Raw genomic sequence first — 22,548 nt, forward strand, 5'->3', positions numbered from 1 at the left:
TGAGGCAGCCTCTGACAACATCCTTCTTCGTTCTCGGTGTTTTCCATTCCAGCACCGCCTGGACCTTGCCTGGATCCATGGCCAATCCCTTGTCTGACAGGCGGTACCCCAGGAATTCCACCTCCTTGGTATGAAACTGACACTTCTCCAGTTTCACCCACAGCTGGTTCGCTTGCAGTTTGCCCAACACTTCTCTGACGTCTCTCACATGCTGCTCCTCATTCTCAGAATACACCAACACGTCATCTAAGAAGGCCACACAATTCTTGTAAAGCAAAGGTCCCAGGACGTGGTTCATAAACGATTGAAAACACGCTGAGCCTGCTTGTAGACCGAATGGCATAACGAGGTATTCAAATGCCCCCAATGGGGTGAACATGGTGGTTTTCCATTCATCCCCCTTCCTTATTCGTATCAGGTTGTACGCCCCCCTCAGGTCCAGTTTTGTAAAAATCTTTCCCTTCCGCACCCTTGTCAAAATGTCGTCAATTCTGGGCATAGGGAAGGCCACTGGTTCTGACACTGCATTTAAGGCCCGGAAGTCCACGACCAGTCTCGGCTTGTCCGTGTTTTTTTTATCCACAAAAAACACTGGGCTGCCACCCACCGCTCTGGACTCTCTGATGAAACCTCTCTTCAGATTTTTGTCAATGAACTCCCTTAACTCCTGCATTTCCCTGTCTGACATGGCGTACAGCTTGCCTACTGGGAGCTGGGCCCCAGGGAGTAAATTGATTTGACAGTCAAAGGGTCTATGCGGGGGTAGTTTGTCTGCTTCCCTTTCGCTGAAGACGTTGCACAGATTGTCGTATTGTCGTGGCACCTTCCCTTTCTCCGTTACTTCCGTCCCTGCTAGCGTGGCTTTGGCCCCTGCTGAAGCTTTCCCCTCTTTGCAGTGTTCTAAGCAATGTGCTGACCCAAAGGAGACCACTCTCTGATGCCAGCCCACTAGGGGATCATGTAACACTAGCCAGCTCATCCTCAAAATAATGGGAGCTCTTCCCAAGGTGGCCACATTAAACGCTATCAGTTCGGTGTGTCTTGCCACCTTCATTATCATTGGGACGGTCTGCAGGCTGACTTCTCCTCCCAACAGCTCCCTCCCATCGATCGTGGTCACCTGCAAAGGGTTGCTCAAAGGGATAGTCTGTATCTGGTGTTCAGCTGCAAACTCCTTGCTCATGAAATTACAGGAGCTGCCTGAGTCCAATAGCGCCTTTATCTTTAGAGGGTGTCCGTTTGGCAGCTCTAGCAACACCTCTATCACTAGGGCGGGTTTAGGAGGTTCCGGCGTGGGCACTTTCACTGCTCTTTGGCCTGGCTGCTGTGCCCCGACGGTGGCAACCAGGCGTTGGCTTTTACTTGTTCCTGTACTTCTTCCTCCTTCCCCCCAACAGCTCCCGCCATCCCTTGCCATTCCTTTCTTTGGGGGCAGACTCTGGCAAAGTGACCTGGCTGTTGGCAAAGATAACATTTCCTGGCGCCTTTCCCCTCCTTCTTCCCACCTTCACTGGGCTTTGAAACTGTGCGCGCGCTGTTCCAATTTCCATCGGCTCTCCTGGCGGGAAAGTTGGCTCTGGAATCTCTGGAATGCAAAACTCCCTCCAACATTCCCCCTTCCCTTCCTGCCTCTCCAAGGCTCTCGCCTCCTGGCGTGCTCCTATGGTCAGCGCGGATTTGGTCAGCTGGTCCATAGACTCCGCTCTGGGGGCCCGGGAAAGTTCGTCTTTCACAGCCGAAGAAAGCCCTTCTTCAAACAGCATTTGTATGGGTTCCGCCGATAGGTCCCACCCCAATCTATGGATCAACATGGTGAACTCAGTCCAGTACTCACGGACAGATCGGCTCCCCTGTTTGCAAGCCATTAACTGTCTGCGTACCACTCCCTGCTCAATATCGCTGGAAAACATCAGATCCATGGCACGAAAAAACTTCATCGTGTCCTTTAGGACGTCATTATTCGCTGCCATCAGGGGCCTAACCCAGTCTTTCGCCCCCTTTTCGAGATGCCCAATCACAAATGCCACCCGCGATTCCTCGTCGGGAAAGTCATCAAACTGCAGATTGAGGGCATATTGCATCTCTGTCCTAAAGGCATGATAGTCCTTGGGCTCCCCCCCCCAAACTTCTGCACCAATCCTGGCACCTTTCTGGCGAGCGGGGTGGTCTTCCCCTTCTCTGCCTCTTGAGCCCTCCTCTCCTCGAGCCTCGCCGTCTGCAGCGCTAGCTGGACCTCCAACACCCGGTACCTTTCTTCCAGGCTTGGACCCGCTCCAGCTCCTGCTTCTCCGGTTCCGGCTGGGTTGCTCATGTCGGAATGCTGTGATGGGATGATGAGCTGCTTGTGCGTAAAATCCTAGTCCCTCAGAGTTTAAGTCCGCAAACCTCTGTCTGTAACGGAGCCCCTCTAGCATGGCTCCGTCAGTCACTGGCAGATTCCGTCAGTGGTTGCTTTCAGAATCGCTTCCAACATAAAAGCTCCTTAACGGAAACATGTCTTCTGGACTCACGGCGTGACAGTTTCTGGCGAGGAGTGGGTGTCCCTATAGGAGGTCCAGAAACCTCCCCACTGTTCTCGCTTGAAGTGTCTCTGAGCCATCCCTCCTGCTCACTTTCCCTCAGAGACCCGCCTCTCCCCCTGCTGGTTCCCTCTTCAGCTGCTGAGTCTCTCCCAACCTCCGTGAGCCCTTCCACCACCTGTCTTTCCGATGGCAGTTCCCTGACAATACCCCAGGATTATTTGAGAGCAAAGGACTGTACTTCAGGTGTATGGTGTGTATAAAACCTGGGGCTATACAGTGCAAATATCCCTACTTCCACCCAGTTGCCAGGCATCTATGCTGTGTGGCTCCATCCAATACTCTGTCTCTTGTCACTAGTCAAAGGTGATCTCCAGTAAGACACCCATTTCCTTTCCTTTCCTTTCCCATAGTCACTCCTCAGTAGTGGCACTTCATGTCTATGGCTTTCTTCCCTTGAGTCTACCTATAGTTTGTAAATTCACATTGGCTTAGATCTATGGAAGGGCTAATCTCCTCCTTCCCACTGCACTCTCCTGTATCTCCTGAAAAGGCACTTGTGATGGTTGAGAAGCCAATGAGATTGGGGCAGGGAAACTGGTAGAAGGACCCTGAATGAACAGACAGTTCCCATTCAACATGTCTTTGTCCAGTTTCAGCCAATTTCACATACCACACCAGTTTTGCATTGGGGGAGGGGGGTTGATTCATGTGGCAGAGGAAGTTTCCTTGCATAAGCATATTGCTTCCGATGGTTCTCAGCATCTGAGCCATTATAAACAGTTTTGAAACTGGAGCAAACAGTTCAGCCAATTACTTAAAAACCTCTGCTTCATAATTCATAGGTTATTCATAGCATATTAAACCAAGCATTAAACAAGGCCAGTCTCTGAATAATGATACAGCCGCACAATTTAACACAGGTCATTTTATATTATTTTCAGCTACATTCATAAATATATCCATATGCTTCTGTAAAGTCAGTGGCAGGAAGAATTTTGGAATTTTCTTTAAAAAATGTAAACATAGAATAATTACTAGACTTGTGAATTCTTGTCATAAATGTAGTATATATAAATTGCATAAATATTTTAGTGTCAAAGTGGTTTTGGAAGCAAGGAAGAACTGAAAATCTAAGTTAGGACATCTGGTCCTGTGGGATGTGTTAAAAGACAGATGAAACAAAAATCTGAATTAATTAACAGAACATTTTTGCTTCTTCAACTTGAGTCTCTTGACTAAATTAGAAGCAATCATTCTGGAGGGAAAGAGATAATTCTCATTTGATGTTTCTTCATCAATTTTCTTACTTTCTGTGGAAGAAATTAAAGCACTAGATACAAAATCCATTAACCTACTATATAAAGAGTTTGCCCTTAAGACGTGTATGAATTCTTATGTATGGGGTGCACTCAATAGATGCAACCGAACTTCTAACATTTTGAAATATGGCCATAGGGCTGAATTTGCCAAAACTAATAAGGAAATGAAAAGATGTAATTAACTAAGAATGACTAAATTCTACTGGGTCTTTTGAACACACTGGTCATCAAAAGATAACTGAGATGGTTTGTGGGATATAAGATGTAAATGTCCTTCAAGAAGAACAGGACATTTGCCTCACCACCACCAATGATGACAAAAAACAAGGCTGCGGTCCAAGTCTCCCTTATCCCAGGCTTTGAGAGGGAGGGTTGGACTGAGTGCAGCTGGCCACCTGCTCACTTTAGTCAACCTCCTGTCGGCTGCCAAATGGCTGGCTGGGTGGAAGCACTCTCACTGCTAGTGCTTCCTCCACTGCCACCATGAGTGACTAGGCTGAAGATGTGGCAGTGGATGTGCAGAAACTCAATCAAGGAAGCTGTGTGCTTTGACTTGTTCTGTAGTTCAAACTGGTACCCAAAACCCCTCAGGATGCTGCTAGCATTAGCGTCACCTATTGCTACTAAAGGGTTAATGGAAAAGCTATTTCGCATTGAGGGAATCAGTGCGATGCCAAACTTGCTAATTTAATTTTTCTCACCCATCCAGGGAGAAGGCAACACTGCAAAGAGTGCGTAATCACCTGAATGTAAGTGTTAATCCTATTAGCCTACTTCAAATGAAAGTAGCTTAATAAGCTACTATAATGTCAGTGATATATATATTTTTAATAAAAAAATCTTTCTACATTAGCATAAATGTATTTAGCAGATGTCTCCAGACAGTACAGCTCATTTGAAAAAGATAACATCATTTTCCTCCTCTTTTAATTTAATCTTATCCCAAAATGTGGCCTGCATATTATTTCTAGCATAGGCTAACCTACCCCCAAAAAAGTACAGACTATGAAGTGAAAATTGTTGCCCACTCAGAAGAAAATACTGCATTCTGGACAAGAAGGGTATTTTGCTCATAAATAATATTTGATTTATTTTCTGTACCCCTCTTCCCACTCTAACATCCTTGAATTCAAGATCTATTGACTTAGTAGTTTAGAACTAGGAGATACAGTACTGTTGATTATATGGAGCTGTTAGATTATAGCAAATTTATTAATGGTGAACTATCATTTCATTAACAATTATATATAGAACAAATTTCAGATACTTAATCCTACTCTGCCTTTGGAAGTCTTATAAGACCGTAAGCAACATAATGACAGAGGAGTTTCTAGCACCAAAGTGAAACTGTCAAGCTCTTTTGTTACTTTTTGCTGTTGGGTGTCACTAATGTAATCATGTTATATTTATAGTTGTTGTAGCCCCGTCCCAAGTCCCATTGCTGAGCAACAGAGCGCAGAGCTGGGTGGAATGTGAGGCCAAACAGACAGGAAACAAGAGTCTCTGAGATATGCTTGCCTCAAAGCCGAATCCACATGCGAAGTCAAGTCCATTCCAAGGGTCGGACAAACAGCAATCCACATAGATCCAGGGGTCATAGGAACCAAGCGGACTCAAAGCCAAGGATCCAGAAATCCATTTGGTGCTCTCATCCATATTGGACTCCCTTCTCTTTGAGTGTTTTGGACCATGAGATCTCAGTAAGTCCTTAAACTTTTTAAAATTAGCCTTCTTAAAGTCCAGAGTGCATGTCTGACAACACTCAGCTTTCCTTTGCCTCTGTATCATGAAACTGAAGTTGACATGATCACTTCCTCCCAATGTTGTCAGTACTTCCATTTTGTCAATCAGTTCCCCCCTGCTGGTGAGGACCAGGTCCAAGATAGATGGTCCCCTTGTTGCTTCTTCCACCTTCTGGGAAATGAAATTGTCAGTGAAACAATTTAGGAATTTGTTGGACCTTACATTTTTGGCAGTTTGGATTCCAACAAATATTGCCATAGCTGAATAATCTCATGACTACTATACCTCTCCTTTTTGAATGTTTGTTAATATGTTGTAGGAAGGCATCATCCAATTCTTCAGTATGGCTTGGGGATCTATACCAGACCCCTATAGAAGGTCACTATTGTTTCCCTCTCCTAAAAATTATACCCATATGCTCTCAATCTGCTTTCCATGCTCCAGGTCATAGATCTCTTCACAAATGTTAACATCCTTTACATACAGTATAATGCTACTCCTCCCTTTTTGAATAGGTTATACCTCTCAGTGTTTTATATCCTAATCATGAGTCTTATCCCACCAGGTTTCAGTAATGACCTATTAGGTCATATTTGCCATCTTGTATTAAGAGCCGAAATTCATTCTCAGCCATTCCCCCTGAACCCCAGGATTGTTTAATGGAAATCATCAGGTGATATGATGTCATGTTGTGAGTTCCTCTGTCCTCTCTAGTCCTGTCCCAAAACTTGTCTTCCAATTTCTAGGAAGCTTTATTGGCAAGTTACACTGAATCTGTTAAGTCTTGGGATTTTCAGACCTCAGCTGTGACAGGGAGATTTGCAAGTTTGGCACTTTATGTTGCAACAGGAGTGGGAAAAGAAGGACAAGTCACTCACCCTTCTTCTGTTCTGTCAGCTGTGTCATGTATAAACTGCCCATTAGAAGAACCGCGAGAAGAAAATATAGCCACCTCAGTCATTAGCCACTGACACTTTGAGTGAGACAGCTGCCTGTTCGAGCACATTCTAATCAATTTTCCTTCCAGCAGTAGAATATTTTTATCTTTGCAAAAATAAGGGAAAGGAAATTAAAATTTGCCAAGGGAGGAATAAAGAGAGACCTTTCCATAAGAAGAGCTTCCTGGATCACCAATGATCCATCTAGTCCAACATTCCTGTTCTCATAGTAGTCAACTAGATGCTTGTGTGAAATTCACAAGCAGGATTCAATCACAAGAGCACTTTCACTTCCTGTGGTTTATAGCAACTGGTATTATGAAGGATCACTAGCAATGCTGGGTCATTTTGTAAGAGACTTGAAAATGCTCAGACAACAAAAAGGTATCCCCTGGTATTCCTGCCCCCAGATTCAGGGACAAAAAAAGCCAGTGTTCTACCTGCTGTTCAGGCATCCTGGGACTACCCGCTGTGATAGTCACGCGAGTGCCAATCACACAGAGAGAAATCTTTGCCAAGTTCTGTAGCACAGTCAGCAATCATGTGGCCCACCGCAGTGAACTGCCCCAGAAGGTTGCCCCTTCTCATATGCAGATTGGTCTTTATGTGATGAACACAACACCATGTTAACTTAGGGGTCATTGTGTTTCCACAATGTAGATGTGACCTCCAGAAGTACTTTATTTCCAGCACTATCTTCAGTAAAAGTTGTGTGTCTTTGGAAAAGCAATCTTAAAAATGGAAAGCATAATGCTGGTGGTCAACAAAAGAGGTTTAAAGACTCTCTCAAGGCAAATCTTTAAAAATGTAGTATAAACACCGACAATTGGGAAACACTGGCCTGCGAGTGCTCCAGTTGGAGAACAGCCTTTACCAAAGGTGTCATGGGCTTTGAAGACGCTCGAACTCAGGACAAAAGGAAGAAAAGTGCTAAGAGGAAGGCACACTTGGCAAACCCTCACCATAAACAACTCCCATCCAGAAACCTATGTCCCCACTGTGGAAGGACATGTGGATCCAGAATTGGCTTCCACAGTCTCTTACGGACTCATTGTTGAAACCATGGGAAGACAACCTTACTCGGCTACGAGTGATAGCAGCAGCAGCAGCAGCAGCAGCAGCAGCAGCAGCAGCAGCAGAAGAAGAAGAAGAAGAAGAAGAAGAAGAAGAAGAAGAAGAAGAAGATTAAAGCTAGCATCTTCCCATAAGTTAAGTTTCTTATATTAACATGTTGGGGTGCATCAGTAGAACATTTGATAATGATTAGCATCATCAGCATCTTAGCAATACCTTTCTGACATTTTTTTCTAGGCTAAGCCAGACTTTCTCCATGAAAGGAAATAAATGAACATACATGGAAACCCATAGGGGAGCATCCCAGTCTCCCTGGATATTCAGCAGCATGCTTAGAAGTTGTTGTGTATCCGTTTTAAAAAAAAATAATCAAAGGGAGACTCCAATGTTGTAGAAACTGGAGTTGGTTACAGAAAGCAACTCCCTCACTTTGTTTGTGCCCCTGGTTAATTTTTGTTTGCAATTGACAGAGATTCTCACCAACTCTGAATAGATCATAGAATCATAGAATCCTAGAGTTGGAATAGACCACAAGGGCCATCGAGTCCAACCCCCTGCCAAGCAGGAAACACCATCAGAGCACTCCTGACATATGGTTGTCAAGCCTCTGCTTAAAGACCTCCAAAGTAGGAGACTCCACCACACTCCTTGGCAGCAAATTCCACTGTCGAACAGCTCTTACTGTCAGGAAGTTCTTCCTAATGTTTAGGTGGAATCTTCTTTCTTGTAGTTTGGATCCATTGCTCCGTGTCCGCTTCTCTGGAGCAGCAGAAAACAACTTTTCTCCCTCCTCTATGTGACATCCTTTTATATATTTGAACATGGCTATCATATCACCCCTTAACCTCCTCTTCTCCAGGCTAAACATGCCCAGCTCCCTTAGCCGTTCCTCATAAGGCATCGTTTCCAGGCCTTTGACCATTTTGGTTGCCCTCCTCTGGACACGTTCCAGTTTGTCAGTGTCCTTCTTGAATTGTGGTGCCCAGAACTGGACACAGTACTCCAGGTGAGGTCTGACCAGAGCAGAATACAGTGACACTATTACTTCCCTTGATCTAGATGCTATACTCCTATTGATGCAGCCCAGAATTGCATTGGCTTTTTTAGCTGCCGCGTCACACTGTTGGCTCATGTCAAGTTTGTGGTCAATCAAGACTCCTAGATCCTTTTCACATGTACTGCTCTCAAGCCAGGTGTCACCCATCTTGTATTTGTGCCTCTTTTACTATATTACTATAGATCTTTTACCATATTTTATTAGATTTCCTTTTTAAAGCAAGAGGACATGCCAATCTCTTGCATTGCTGCTATGGCCTCACTATAATAAAACTTTACACCAATTGCAGACTTGGGGCTCTCTAATTTCAGCGGTGCCCTGTGCAACACTAAAATTTGGCATTCCCCACCTCTCACACTCCATTCTTGGTTGTGGTGCCCCTGCAGCTGAACTGCTCATACTACCATAAAACCAGCTCTGCCTTACAGCTATCAGCTTATCTGCAGTGATGTCCAAACTTTTTTCAAAGAGGGCCAGATTTGATGAAGTGAAGGGCCATAAGAACTGACCAAAGTTGTTGACCTTTTTTTTGGAATGAAGCTGTTGAGCTTTTTTTTTTCACCCAGAAAATAAACTGCCACAGGGGCCGGATTAAGCTCCTGAAACGGACTTTGGACATGCCTATGCATATACAACTCAGAAAAACTTCAAGTAATCTGAAAAAATGAGTTATGGATCAGAAAAAACTTAGTCCTTACAGTGCCATCAGAGTAACTAACATATCCACAATTTCTCAGGGACCCATAGATGGCCATTCATGTCATTGAAATATATCCACTAGATAGTCTCAGAACTTGAGTTACCCATTGAAAATGTAATGAGCCATTTCCTGGCATCAAGACTTCCCGGCACTCCCTAAACCATATTCAGGAACATGGATATTTCCTCAGAGCACATCATGCTGAGTGAAGCCTTTTGATATCTTTCCTGGCTTTCATCCATACACTAGCCGGAGGGAAAACATTTCTTGATGTTCCATGGAACTGCACTGTTGTGGTTACAGGCACTAATTTTTTCTAGTGATGACTTGTTGACTTCTGTAGCAACAAAGCACCTTCCTAGGACTTGGGGAAGGCAGAAAGGGGAGGCTGCCATCTAACCAATGTCCATGTTTGTTTACTTAAGCATTTCCAGTCTCTGATGCACATGGCAGCCAAAGCAACAGACAAAGGAAAACAGGAATACTATATAAAGAGACAAAACGGAATGGGGAGAAGTGAGTGGAAGGAAACACTCTCTAAGTTAAATGAGCTTCAGGCTTTACAGGACAGTATTGGTGTAAGGGAGCCATGATGATGGCAGCAGTAAGTTGTATCTGACTTGTCCCTGTGAAGAGAATGAAGCGTTCTGCACTGATTGCAGATGCTGAGCTCTCTTCAAAGACAGCATCGCATTGCACATTGCAACAGTCTCAATGGAAGGTTCTGTAGTAGTCTTCCCCATCCAACACAACTCCCATCATCCTTGACCATTAGCTATGTTGGCTATGGGATCTGGACTCCAACATCTGATGGGCACCAGGTTCAGGAATGTTTTAAAACAATGTGTCCCAACCTTTGGTCTCCAGCTGTTTTTGGACTACAACTCCCATCATCCCTAGATAGCAAGACCAAAGGTCAGGAATGATTGGAATTGTAGTCCAAAAACAGCTGGAGACCAAAGGTTGGGAAACACTGCATAGCTGACTGAGTCCAATCCCTGTCTCAGCTGAACAGATGAAACTGGTTTATCAGCTGAGATAGTAAAGGGCGCTTCATATTGTATTCAGTATAATTTAATTATGAAGGCTGTTGGGATTTTCATCGAGACCTAGGATTTTATATGTAGTCATCTAGTATGAAATGATATCCTCATATACTTTCATTAGGAAATCAGGTCTCTGTGGTGTAAGTAACAGTAGAGACACCAAGACAGTCACTGCCTGTAGGGGAAAAAAAATTATCTGCTTTTAAATAAGAAGAATTCTGCTTCTCAGAATTCCTCACTTTATTTGAAAAACTCCCCAGTGAATTAGCAAGATGCATACTTGTCCCATTATGTTTGCAAGCAATTAATAATAATAATAATATTTTTTTTATTTATACCCCGCCCTCCCCAGCCAAGGCCGGGCTCAGAGCGGCTTACAAGCAATAATAAAAACAAGATGAATGATTACAACTTAAAAACAAAAATAAAATACAACATTAAAATAATGGAACATTAAAATATTAAAATGTAGCCTCATTGCAGGAGGAGAAGGAAAAGAAAAAAGAAAGAGAGGGAGGGAGGGAATCAAATTGGCTCCAAGCCAAAGGCCAGGTGGAACAACTTAGTCTTACAGGCCCTGCGGAAATAAATCAGATCCTGCAGGGCCCTGGTCTCATGAGGCAGAGCGTTCCACCAGGCCGGAGCCAGAGTTGAAAAGGCCCTGGCTCTGGTTGAAGCCAATCTAACTTCCTTAGGGCCTGGGACCACTAGGGTGTTGTTATTTATGGACCTTGAGGCTCTCTGTGGGGCATACCAGGAGAGGCGGTCCCGTAGGTATGAGGGTCCTAGGCCGTGAAGGGCTTTAAAGGTCAAAAGCAGCACCTTAAATCTGACCCTGTACTCCACCGGGAGCCAGTGCAGCTTGAAAAGCACTGGGTGAATATGCTCCCATGGCAAAGACCCTGTGAGGAGCCTCACTGCAGCATTCTGTACCCGCTGGAGTTTCTGGGACAGCTTCAAGGGCAGCCCCGCATAGAGCGAATTACAGTAGTCAAGCCTGGAGATGACCGTTGCATGGATCACTGTGGCCAGGTCAAGGCGGGAAAGGTAAGGGACCAACTGCTTGATGTGGCGAAGGTGGAAAATGTCGCCTTGGCTGCTGCTGTAACTTGCGCCTCCATGGAAAGGGAGGCGTCAAGGATTACACCCAAACTCTTAACGGAAGGCAATGGCACTAATTGGGCCCCCGCAAGAGAAGGGAGTTGGTCCCTCATCCCCATGCCATCCCGACCTAGCCACAGGACCTCTGTCTTCGAAGGATTTAGTTTCAATCAGCTCCCACGAAACCATCCAGCCACAGCTTCCAAGCATCTGGTCAGTGTGTTCGGGGCTGAGTCGGTGTGGCCACCCATCAGCAGATAGAGCTGAGTGTCATCAGCATATTGGTGACAGCCCAGCCCAAAGCTCCGGATAATCTGGGCAAGGGGGCGCATAAAGATGTTAAAAAGCATCGGGGAGAGAATTGCGCCCTGCGGCACTCCACACACCAAGGAGTGGTGCGGCGACATTTCCCTCCCTAGTGCCACCCTCTGTCCCCGACCAGAGATAAAAGAGCACAACCAGTTACGGGCTATGCCCTGTATCCCCACGTCTGCGAGGTGGTGGTCCAGAAGATCATGATCGACCATGTCAAAGGCTGCTGACAAATCTAAAAGGATCAGCAGTCCTGACCCGCCTCGATCCAGTTGTCTATGGATATCATCTGTTAGGGCAACCAGAGCCGTCTCCGTCCCAAAACCAGGACAGAAACCAGACTGAAATGGATCTAATGCTGATGTTTCCTCCAGAAACCTACCAAGCTGTTCAGCAACCGCTCTCTCAATTACCTTACCCAGGTATGGAAGATTTGAAACTGGGCGGTAATTGGATAGGTCTAAGGGATCTAATGAAGTTTTCTTTAAGAGTGGACACACCACTGCTTCCTTCAGTTCCCCTAGGAATGTCCCCGTGTCAAGGGACAAATTGATAATTTCAACCAGGGGGGTCCGCGCAACATCTGGACACTCCCTAATCAGCCAAGACGGTCACGGATCAAGGAGGCAGGTGGTGGGCCTACCAACTTGGAGGAATCTATCCACATCAGTAGGGAGTATCCGATCGAAATGGTCCAACACTGGACCTGAAGTCAGTCAAGGGGCCTCCAGTTCAGTCACTGTATCTAAATTGGCAGGGAGGTCACGGTGGAGCAACAGGACTTTCTCCGCAAAAAAGCTCGCGAATGCCTCACAGCTGTGGGTCGAATTTGTGCTTAAATTTGGTTGTCCTCCTAAGGACGTTATTGACCTAATTATTCTAAAAAGTTGTGCCGGGCGAGAGCTAGCGGATGCAATGGAAGCTGCAAAGTAAGATTTCTTAGCAGCTTTCATAGCCATCTCATAGGCTTTCATAAGCGTCCTATAAGATGTTCTTGAGGCTCCATCACAAGTCTGTCGCCATACTTGCTCTAGCCATCTGAGATCCCGCTTCATTTTCCGGAGCTCCTCAGTAAACCAAGGGGCCCGGTTTCGACTGGGTCACAAAGGGCGCTTAGGCACGATCTCATCAATGGCTGCCAAGAGCCGGTTATTCCAGTCCTCAACAAGGTCATCTAATGAGTCGCCAGGAGGAGCAGGGTTCCGCAAGGCTTGTCGGAATCTATCAGGATCCATCAGTTTTCGTGGACGAGCCCAAATAGGTTTGCCACCCGAGCCGGGGAGGAGCAGGAAGTCAATCTTGGCTTTCAAAGCGTAGTGATCAGACCATGGCACTTCCACAGTGGGGAGCATGATCACATCTATGCCAGCCCCAAAGATCAGATCCAGCGTGTGGCCTGCTTGATAAGTGGGGCCCAAAACAAACTGGGAGAGAGACTTCCAGGTTAGCGCCATCGGCAATGGCAGAGTTCCTCTGCCCGAGAGGAACCCGCTCCACGAAAATCGGGTCTTGCCGCCACGGCGAAGGCGGAGACCCCTCAAAAATCCCAGGTGGAAGAAGCCTGGGAACGTGGGATTCGGCTGACACCAAGAGCGCCTCCCCTACTCGCAGGGAAACCCTTTTTCGGGGATCCGAAGCGAAGTGGGGTGAGTGGCACGGTGTTTTGAATAAACCGCTACTTTTACGGAGTGAAGCCGCACAGCCGTTGCCGGAGAGCGCTGCCTTTTTTCTGTGGACAATTGGACTCTAAACAAGTACCCGTGAGTAGAACAGAAAATTGGACTACGGAACATTTTAATTTGGCACCGAAGCGGGAAGATTCTTAACAGGAAGTCTGCCTTCCGCTTTTGTAAATAGATTGAAGCAAAAATTTTGCAAGCTAAAGTATGGAAAGTCGTATATAAAGGACTAAATTTCCTTCAGTTAAAACCACCAAAACCCCTCTTGGAAGCAGGAGAAGGGGGGGGGGATCTTAGATTGTTTAAGCCTGCAGGAGAGAGAGTAAAGTAAGATAAATTTCCACCGTCTCAAACCTGGGAACAGGGTGTCAGACAGAAATTTTGGGGGAAGTTCATTGACTGTGAATGGAACGTCTTTTGACAGATAGTTAAAAAAGAGAAACATATTGATCCCAATGTTGCCTTTTGCATTCAAAAGAAACAAAATATTTGAAAAATGAAAGTAATTTTCTTTTGTTGGACCTGCTTTCAAAAGATGGATACAAATTGAAATTGTCTCCTCTAGAGGGAGCTTGTGAAATTGTTGCTGGAGTCGATCTGGGGGATTTCACAGCTGTGGAGATTAAGGATCGTGAGACCAGACTCTGACCTTGGATAAGAATGTGTTTAGAAGACGTTTTGGTGCTTGTTCTTTGCAAGACAAGCGCTTTGTTGGAGCAGCTGCATGAGAAGATGGATTTGATGACTGTTGCAGTCAATAATTTTGGACAAACAGTGAATACTCATATAGAAACCATTCAGGAACCAACCCAGGAATCTGTTTTGACAGGGCAAGTGCAAGTGCAGAAGATAATGGAGGAGGTTGTTGTTGAACCTCAAGTAACACAAATGGAGAGACCCAAGGCCCTGCAGGAGCATAAGCTGCTGTTTTTGAAGACTGAACCTGGAGAAAGTCAGATTTGGAGAGAGGGAGTATTGTTTGGTTTGGAGATGGGAAGTTGGTTGGATCCCCCTAGGCAGGGACGTTTTGGCTTTTGGGATTTGGTTTTGGGCCGGGGGGGGGGGTCTGGAGTTGTGGGGGCTCTTAACTTTGGAGGGACTTTGAAACATGCTTTTAAATACTTTCTGGATTACAGTGCTGACTGTGGAGAATGGGCTGACCTGTCGAGGGGGGACGGAGATATTGTTGGGTTGGAGTCTCCCCGAGACCTACTCCTCAATGAGAAAGGAAAGAAATTAAGAAAAAGATCAACAAAAGACAAAGTAAAGTGCAGGCATAAACAAGAAGAAGATCTGCAGAAGGGACATGGAAAAGACTTAAGAGCCTCAGACACAAGATCACCAGGTTGATGGACTAGATGGAATGGATAGAAAGGACTGACATAACCCGAGACCAGGAAGAAGAGACGTTGGATGAAGATTGGAAGAAAGTTCTTTAAAATTTATTTTGAGAATTAGTGTAAAATTAATGAGTGTTAGGGAAAATGTTGGAATGAAACTATTTGGCTTTAGTAGAAATGATATAAGGAGTTATGTATAAATAAGTATTAAGTTTTAAGTTTTAAGGCTTTTTATGGTAAGATAAGGTTAAAATAAATTAAGGTAAATTTAATGACAGAATATAGTGAAAGATGGAAAGGATTTGCGGAGTTAATTAATAGGTTAGACCGTTAAGATAAATTATACAACAAAAATTGAGAAAGATGGAAAGAATTTGCTGAAACAATTAATTAAACTAGAATACAAAAAGGGAGGTGTGAGGAGGTCGATGAAACAAGTAAATGAAAGATAATGATATGGAATATTGGATGTGTGTTTTAATGTTATTGTTCTTTTTTGCTGTATTGTATTGTTTTTTATGTTTTTCTTTTTATATATTGTAATGTATGTTCTGTTAAATTTTTTGTTGTTTTCTTTTATTCTATTTGCTGTAATTTTTAAACTTCTAATAAATATCATTTAAACAAACAAACAAACAAACAAACAAACTGGGAGAGCCCTAGTGTTGCCATGGAAGTCACTAGGTCCAGAGCCTGTGAGGAGGGAGCGGCATCGGCATGGACGTTGAAGTCTCCCAAAACCAGTAGGTTTGGGAACTCCAAGGCCCAGCCTGCCACCACCTCCAGCAGGTCTGACAGGGTGGCTGCAGGTGTGTTGGGTGGTCGGTACACCAGCCAGACAGCCAAGCTCTCCTTGGTGCCCCACACAAGACCAACACATTCAATGCCGGAGATCGCTGGTGATGGCAGAGCTCTGAAAGAGCAATCCTCCCGGAATAACAACGCTACTCCTCCCCCCCGACCCACAGTCCGCGATTGATGGAGGACAGAGAAACCTGGGGGTGTTATCTCATGTAGGGAGACTACTTCGCCTTCCTGTACATTACAAGTTATTATTAAGTTATATGCATACATGTGTAAAGGTTGCTTGTAAGAACTACCACTGGAGGGGGGGGGTTGGGTGTGTCAGTGAGTCTATAAAAATGCATATGAACCTATAGACTTTAAATAATCGGCAGTGTCTCCACTGTAATGTTAACAACTGCAATGCAATGGGCACTACTTCATTTTGTCTCACTTACATCACTGTCAAACTTCTGAAAAATACAGTTTAGGAAAGAACTAGACAGAGTGGACTACTTTCAAAGAGTTAGCTCCATCTAGCGGTATCATGGCACATATTTTTTAGTTATGCTTTCTGTTTATTGATAGGGTTAGGAAATATTCTCTGGGAAACCTTAAAGGAAGAGAGGACTAGTTGATTTTTATACAAATGGTAAAAAGTCTAGCACAATGCTCCAGTTCAAAGCTTTGTCATTAGCCAATTGTATCAGCTGCATCTCCTGTACATTCTGTAAGCTTCTGAAGCAATGAGACCAATAGATGTGTTTGGGCTAATTTTAAGACTTCCTTTGCAAAATTAGTTTTCCCAATGGAGAAGATAATTCTGCTGACATCTATTGTATGGGTTACTCAGTATATAATTGGAGGTTTTTAAAGGTCAGGTGGTCATCTGTCAAGGATTCTTTAGTTATTATTCCAGAATTGTAGGAGGATGGACTAGATAAGCCTTTGGGTACTTTCCAACACTGTGATTCTATGATTCTAATGCCAGCTTGATAAATATAATTGTGGATTTAAAAAAAATATGCCACAACAACATTAAAACAGGGTTGGGGAAGTTTTTGAGCCTGGGGACCACATTTAGCTTTCTGAGGAGGGTCACTTGTCATTGGTGGGTGTGGCCAGAGACACAAAGTGGGTGGAGCAACATACACAGCTATTACCTTTTACAGTAAGCTACATTCCAGCCATGCAAAAATCAAAGTTTTCTTTATGCATGTGTCCTCATCCTCTGTCAAGGCAAGCAAGAGGCGTCATGACTGTTCAAGAGAAAGACATTATGTCGGGAACAGCATCCAGGCAAAAGCACTTGAGGAGGGTGTGAAGCAAGACCAAGAAGTTGTACAGCCTGGGAAGAGTCCGGAGGGATAGATGGAGAAGCCTGGAAGGCTGCAAATGGCCCCCAGGCCTTCAAGGTCACTGCAGCAGCCTCCCATTTTTATTGGAGCAGCAGTGATGATGCTTTCTAGCCCTTTCCTCCAGGGTTGGTTAACCAATGTAAATTGCCCTCGGATGCTACTATTAGATCTGTTACAGGTTGTCAGGCTTCGGAGAATCGGATCCCTCCCCCGGTGGCAGTAATAAGCAGATCAAACCAAAGGAGTGTTGTTACCAGATGAGTTCATTAATAATCACAGCAAGGGTCAAACGAATGCATATCTCTCTAAAAATTGGTGTTGCTCCCAGTAAAGGTTCAGCCCCTCCGTCCCCATTAATCTACGTTACTCCTATGCCAGGTAATCTGAGCTTGTTGCCATTGCGCTTCCTGTTCTATCACTTTCCAAGCCCTTCTAGTCTTTGGCAAAGGGAAGTCAGGGATGCTGTCCAGGGAGACTGAATCTGCCAGCTGCCTCTCTCCTGATGTTTCCTCTTCTAGCTGTTCCTCACCCAGTATTTCCCAGCTTTCCCCCTCTGGGCTATGCCCCTCTACAAACCACTGTTCTAAATCAATACTGTCCTCCTGCCCTTGGGAAGGTTCAGGAAAAAAGGGGGGAACTCACACCATTCCTCCTCAGCCCAGTCCCTGACACAGGTATAAACACATGCATGTTACCAGTGCCTTTATTCCACCTCAAGTCTATTCAAATCAGGCTTAAACACCCCATTTTCTAGTGTTTTAGCCCAATTATGTCACATCTGTGCTAGTCAGTATTTCTCAAGAGATGTATTCCACTGAGAGTCATCAAGTGATAAGAGATCATGCAGTAGACATCTGACCCCTCATTTACTCAGACCAAGCAAATAACTCTTAATGAAGTCTGTTTGCAAAATGTGTCTACTTTCTTCAGCAATGTCAATTTTAAAGATTACTCTTTTCTAGCCAATTACTGCTTTATTGTTCAGTATTGCTTTTGCCCTAAAATAATTAACAATAGAGTAAATCAGTTTATCCCATACTATTTGTTTATCCCATCCATTTTGTAATGGATGAACACTAAGCCATTATTTCTTGGAATATTACAAGTCCGAGTAATTCTGTTTGCATATAAAGTTTATAAGGTAGAGTAAACATTAGCTAATGGGCTGTGTTCAGGAGGCAATCATATAGAAGGGAATAGGAAAGGAAATATCTAATAAAGTTGAATTGCTTAAAACCCAATCTAATTAATGTCCCCATTAATTATCTGAAAGGGCAAATAAATGGAATATCAATTAGACGTGCAAAAGATGCTAGATTAGAGGTGGAAAAAGAACAATTAAGAGCAAAATGTCACAAGTGACAAACAAAAGAACAGAAAGAAGCATAATTAATGCTTGCAATTAAGTCAACAGAAAATTATCTTAGATTTAACGGAGAACAAATTTGGTGAAGAGCAATACTGGAAGATTAAGAACATCACATTACGATCACATTAGCGAGAACAAATTCAAAAATAAGAAACTGCATGTAGAGCACATATTTTGTTGGCATGCTACAGGAAGCAGGCTGTCCCGTGATAAGCCAATGGCAGTGGGGGTTAACTTTACAGGGGGGGGGAGAGAGACCACATAGAATTATCCCTTTGGTGTCTTTCCTTCTGGGATGCCATTAGGGGACAAGGACTGCACCCCCATGAAAGTGGCAGATAGGTGGTGGAAAAGGCCTGAGTGAGAGGTAGGGGGAAGTGGAGATCTCTCAGGGTGAGGGACAAGAAAATGAAATCTCCCAGGTGAAAGCTGGGAGGGCCTGTCATTTATGTGAAGATAGGGGTTAACAGCTAGTTTTGCACAGAGAAAAGTATATGCATTTGTTACCCTGTTTCTGAACCTTAGCTAGGCTGCTGCTGAACTCCCTTTCCCTTTTTTTGCAGGAGGTTATGAGATACATATTAGAATATAATTGCACCTGTGATAAATAGGTAATAATTTGTGTTATGAGGCTATATTTTACAGGGGTTGTAGAGTTTCTCTTCTGCTTCTTTCTCTCCTAGATTTCTCCGCTAGCGGGAAGGCGACATGGGGTGAGGGGGTGAGGAGAGAAGGCTGAAAAATTCTCTGGATCCAAAGGTGATCAGCTAGGATCACAAGCTCTGTTCTCTCCCCCGCCTCTTCCTCCCCAAGAGACAGTCGGTTCTATGCATTCATTATTATTTCTAAAAACCAGCCATCCAGCATAGCCACCCCAAATATTCCCAGTAAAAAAAACAGAACATCACCTTTGACGGTCTTTGAGCTGGTGTAGAAAAGTAATGCTTGGGTAGGGGGCTCACTCTCAGGCAGGTGTGCAGAGGCTTTGCAGCCCTAGGCACCGGGGTTGGCAGTGGACGGGCTCCCTAAATAAAGACTGACCATGAAAATGTGATTACCTTCTTGGCGGTGCCCCATTTGTTTTTTTATTATTTCCAAGAAGGGAGGCAGCTCCTGGGCGTCCCCATCTTCACACGCTCCACCCGCCCATTGGGGGTGCCAATTGCAGGGGGATGGGGGCTCTGGTGGCACTTGCTGATGCGGGGAGTCGCGGGGGGCCAGAGGGGCCATGCCAAATGTTGCCCCCTCTCCAGGATGGTGCCTGGGGCGGCTCGCTCCCTCTGCTCCTCCCTTCCTCTGCCACTGGCCATAGCTTCCTATGTTCCACTGTTTGGAGAAGAAGACCTAGCAAAGGCCACATTCACACCATACATTTTAAGCACCATGATACCACTTTAAGCAGACACAGTTTTCCCCAAAGAATCCAGGCAACTGTAGTTTGTTACAGGTGCTGAGAGTTGTTAAGAGACCCCTATTCTCCTCACAAAGTATTAAAAAATCCCAGAGTGGTTTAACAATCAATCCTTCCTCTGGGAATTGTAACTCTGAGAGGAAAATAGGAGTCTTCTAATAACTCTAAGCACCCTTAATAATCTACAGTTCCCAAAATTATTTAGGGAAGCCATGACTGGTAAAAGTGGTATCATAGTGTTTTAAATATATGCTATGAATGTGGCCGAAGACTCATCGGCAGATGTTGGCAGACTTAGATCATCTTTTTTCTTCTCTGGCCATTGTGAACACTTCCGTAGGCGAAAATACCTGCCACACAGATTTAGAGTAATTATATTAAGAGCCTTATGGTGTATATATTTTAATGGGCATTGCTAATTACACCTAAAATGATACTTTGGGGAAAGCTCACTTTTCATATAATAGCTATGTATGAAGCCCAAAGATCAGCCTTGATCAAACTGGTACCCCTTAGACATTATGCACATCTGGAGGGCACCGGGTTTTGCTGCGGCTGTCAGGAGCTGCAGTCTGGAGAATTCTGGATTGGCAAAGGGTGCCATAAAGGGTGCATGTATTCCCCTTAAATCGGTGTGAGGTATTTTTTGTGAATGAAATGTGCAAACAACTCTAGTACGGAATGGAATCCTAATGAACTGAAAGGCTATGCTTTATTGAGCAGACTGCTCCTGGTTACAGTTCAAAGTTTCTTTTCAAATGGCAATTGCCAAGATGAAAGGCTCATAATTAACTCTATTTTACCTCCCTCCCCCCAAAAAAAATACCCCCAACCCTCAGTTAGTTTCTTTCATAGGTTTATGATTTAATTAATGGCTAAGACAACAACTTACTTGATGCATGACTTGCCTTCATAAGCAAGTTTAGATTATTAACTTCTTCTTTTTCCCCAGAGGGACCACCCTGTTGGTGAAAGGGCGATTCACTACACGATATCCTTCTGTCCAAACCTGCTCCTTGATGTCATGTGTTCTGTGATCCAGCCGTGTGGTTTTCCTTATAACAACAGCTGCCTTCCCCCCAGCCCATTGGTTCAGTCTCTTTCTCTAATTGTAGCTCCTTGCAACTGTGCTCCCTCCAGACAGGTTTACGTAGCTCAGCATGAGCTCAGAGTTGTAATATTTGCAGATCAGGGGTAATTTAATGCAACATGCTCTTTTTAAAAAATATTGTCAAGTACCTGCATATAATTCTGCATTCCCCCCACCCCCCTTATGAGGCAGGGATGCTTTTTTAGAAGGAAACTGGTGGGATCTACAACTAAATGTCCCTGTGTTAATTGCACCTGTTCAAGATCCCATCCAACCTGTCATACCCTTTTCCAGGATATTCCATTACCCCTCTTGCCATGTTTTGCCCTCCCTGCAACATGCAGTAAGCATTCTCTTAAGCTGTGGGTGAACATATCAGACGACACAGCGATTCTTCAAACAGCTCTTGTTTATTCACAGGCCAGAACAGAACTGAACTGAAGGGCTCAGCCAGCCTGCTTATATAGAGCTCCAGTACAACGTAACTGTAACAACTTTCTGTAACTGAACGCCACTAAACGCCACTTTCGATCCCTTATTTGCACAACTATCTACAGTATCCCCCTGCTGGCCCAGGGTGAGAACTTCAGTACATAACACATTCCATGACTACTGACCATGCTCAGCTCTTATCAGGCTATTAAGTGGGGGAATGGAGTCCTTCAGTAGGTTTTTTCTCTATATATATCCGTCCTTCTGAAAGATTGGGTATTCTGCCCCCCGCCCCCATGACTCTGGAGTTATTACTTAAATAGAATGCAGATTCCCCACCCCCACGCCTATTATAGGGCTTTAATTTCTTTTGAACGTATTTAAATTGCAGCAAAAAGCATCATTCTAGCCAACTTATGTAGAAGAAAGTGGGTTTTCTAAAAGAAAAAAAAATACTAGCATTTTTATTTTTTACTCAGGATGGGTTCTGGGAAGAAAATGCTGAATTTGGTGCATGTGGTAACCCCCCCCCCCCACGAAGAAGAGAAATAATCACTTCTTCCTTTTTTGTTGTTGAAAGAAAATTCTCATTCATATGTGACAGGTAAAGGTGAAAAACTCAGTGCCTTTTTTCATGCAAAAACCTGAATTTTGAACACTGGTGCTACATTGTCTGTAATGTGAACAGTACATAATGAGCCATCACTAATAATTTCACTGGAGACAGAGACTGCTGAGGAATGCCAGACTTGATGAAAACCACTCACTTTAATTGCCGCAGTGGCTCAGGGACATGGAATAAATTGAGTATTCTTTATATAACCCAGTATCTCCTTTATTTAGAGGCATCTTCTAAACAGATTGTAACCCATTAATATTAGTTAACAAGGATGTTCATAGGTTATAAAATAAACATCCAGTAACTACCTGCCTACAAATAAAAATTGTATTCTTAATTGAAAAAATATTTTGTTCTCAAACTTATCAAATAAAGAGAGGACTCCTTCATTTGCATCCTGTACCTTGTATTGAGGCTATTTTCTTGGATGCCTCTTTCCTACAGCCACAGAATTAGAAACTAAATTGTTTCCAGAAATTGCTGGTGAATGGAAACTCATTGGCGTGTAATAAATAAATCACTATCATTATTCCAGTTGGTTACCTGAGGGCAAAAGATCTAAGGGCTAAAAGTTGATAACAGAAGTATGCTTCTGTTTAGGAAAGATAGAAAAGTCTGGATCTGTCTCCTCAGGGGGGGGGGGAACATGGTGTGG

General features: G+C 44.2%; 1 long non-coding RNA gene across 1 annotated transcript; it reads left to right on the top strand.

Moving 5' to 3' along the window:
* The first annotated feature begins 4,558 nt into the window (after positions 1-4,558).
* LOC308596368 lies at positions 4,559-21,179 on the top strand. Its single transcript, XR_014012498.1, has 3 exons — positions 4,559-4,590; positions 18,905-18,952; positions 20,705-21,179. It is a non-coding gene; the product is annotated as an uncharacterized lncRNA (long non-coding RNA).
* Positions 21,180-22,548: the final 1,369 nt, after the last annotated feature.

Source organism: Podarcis bocagei (assembly GCF_964188305.1).
Source record: "Podarcis bocagei genome assembly, chromosome: 10".
Lineage (NCBI taxonomy): Eukaryota > Metazoa > Chordata > Lepidosauria > Squamata > Lacertidae > Podarcis > Podarcis bocagei.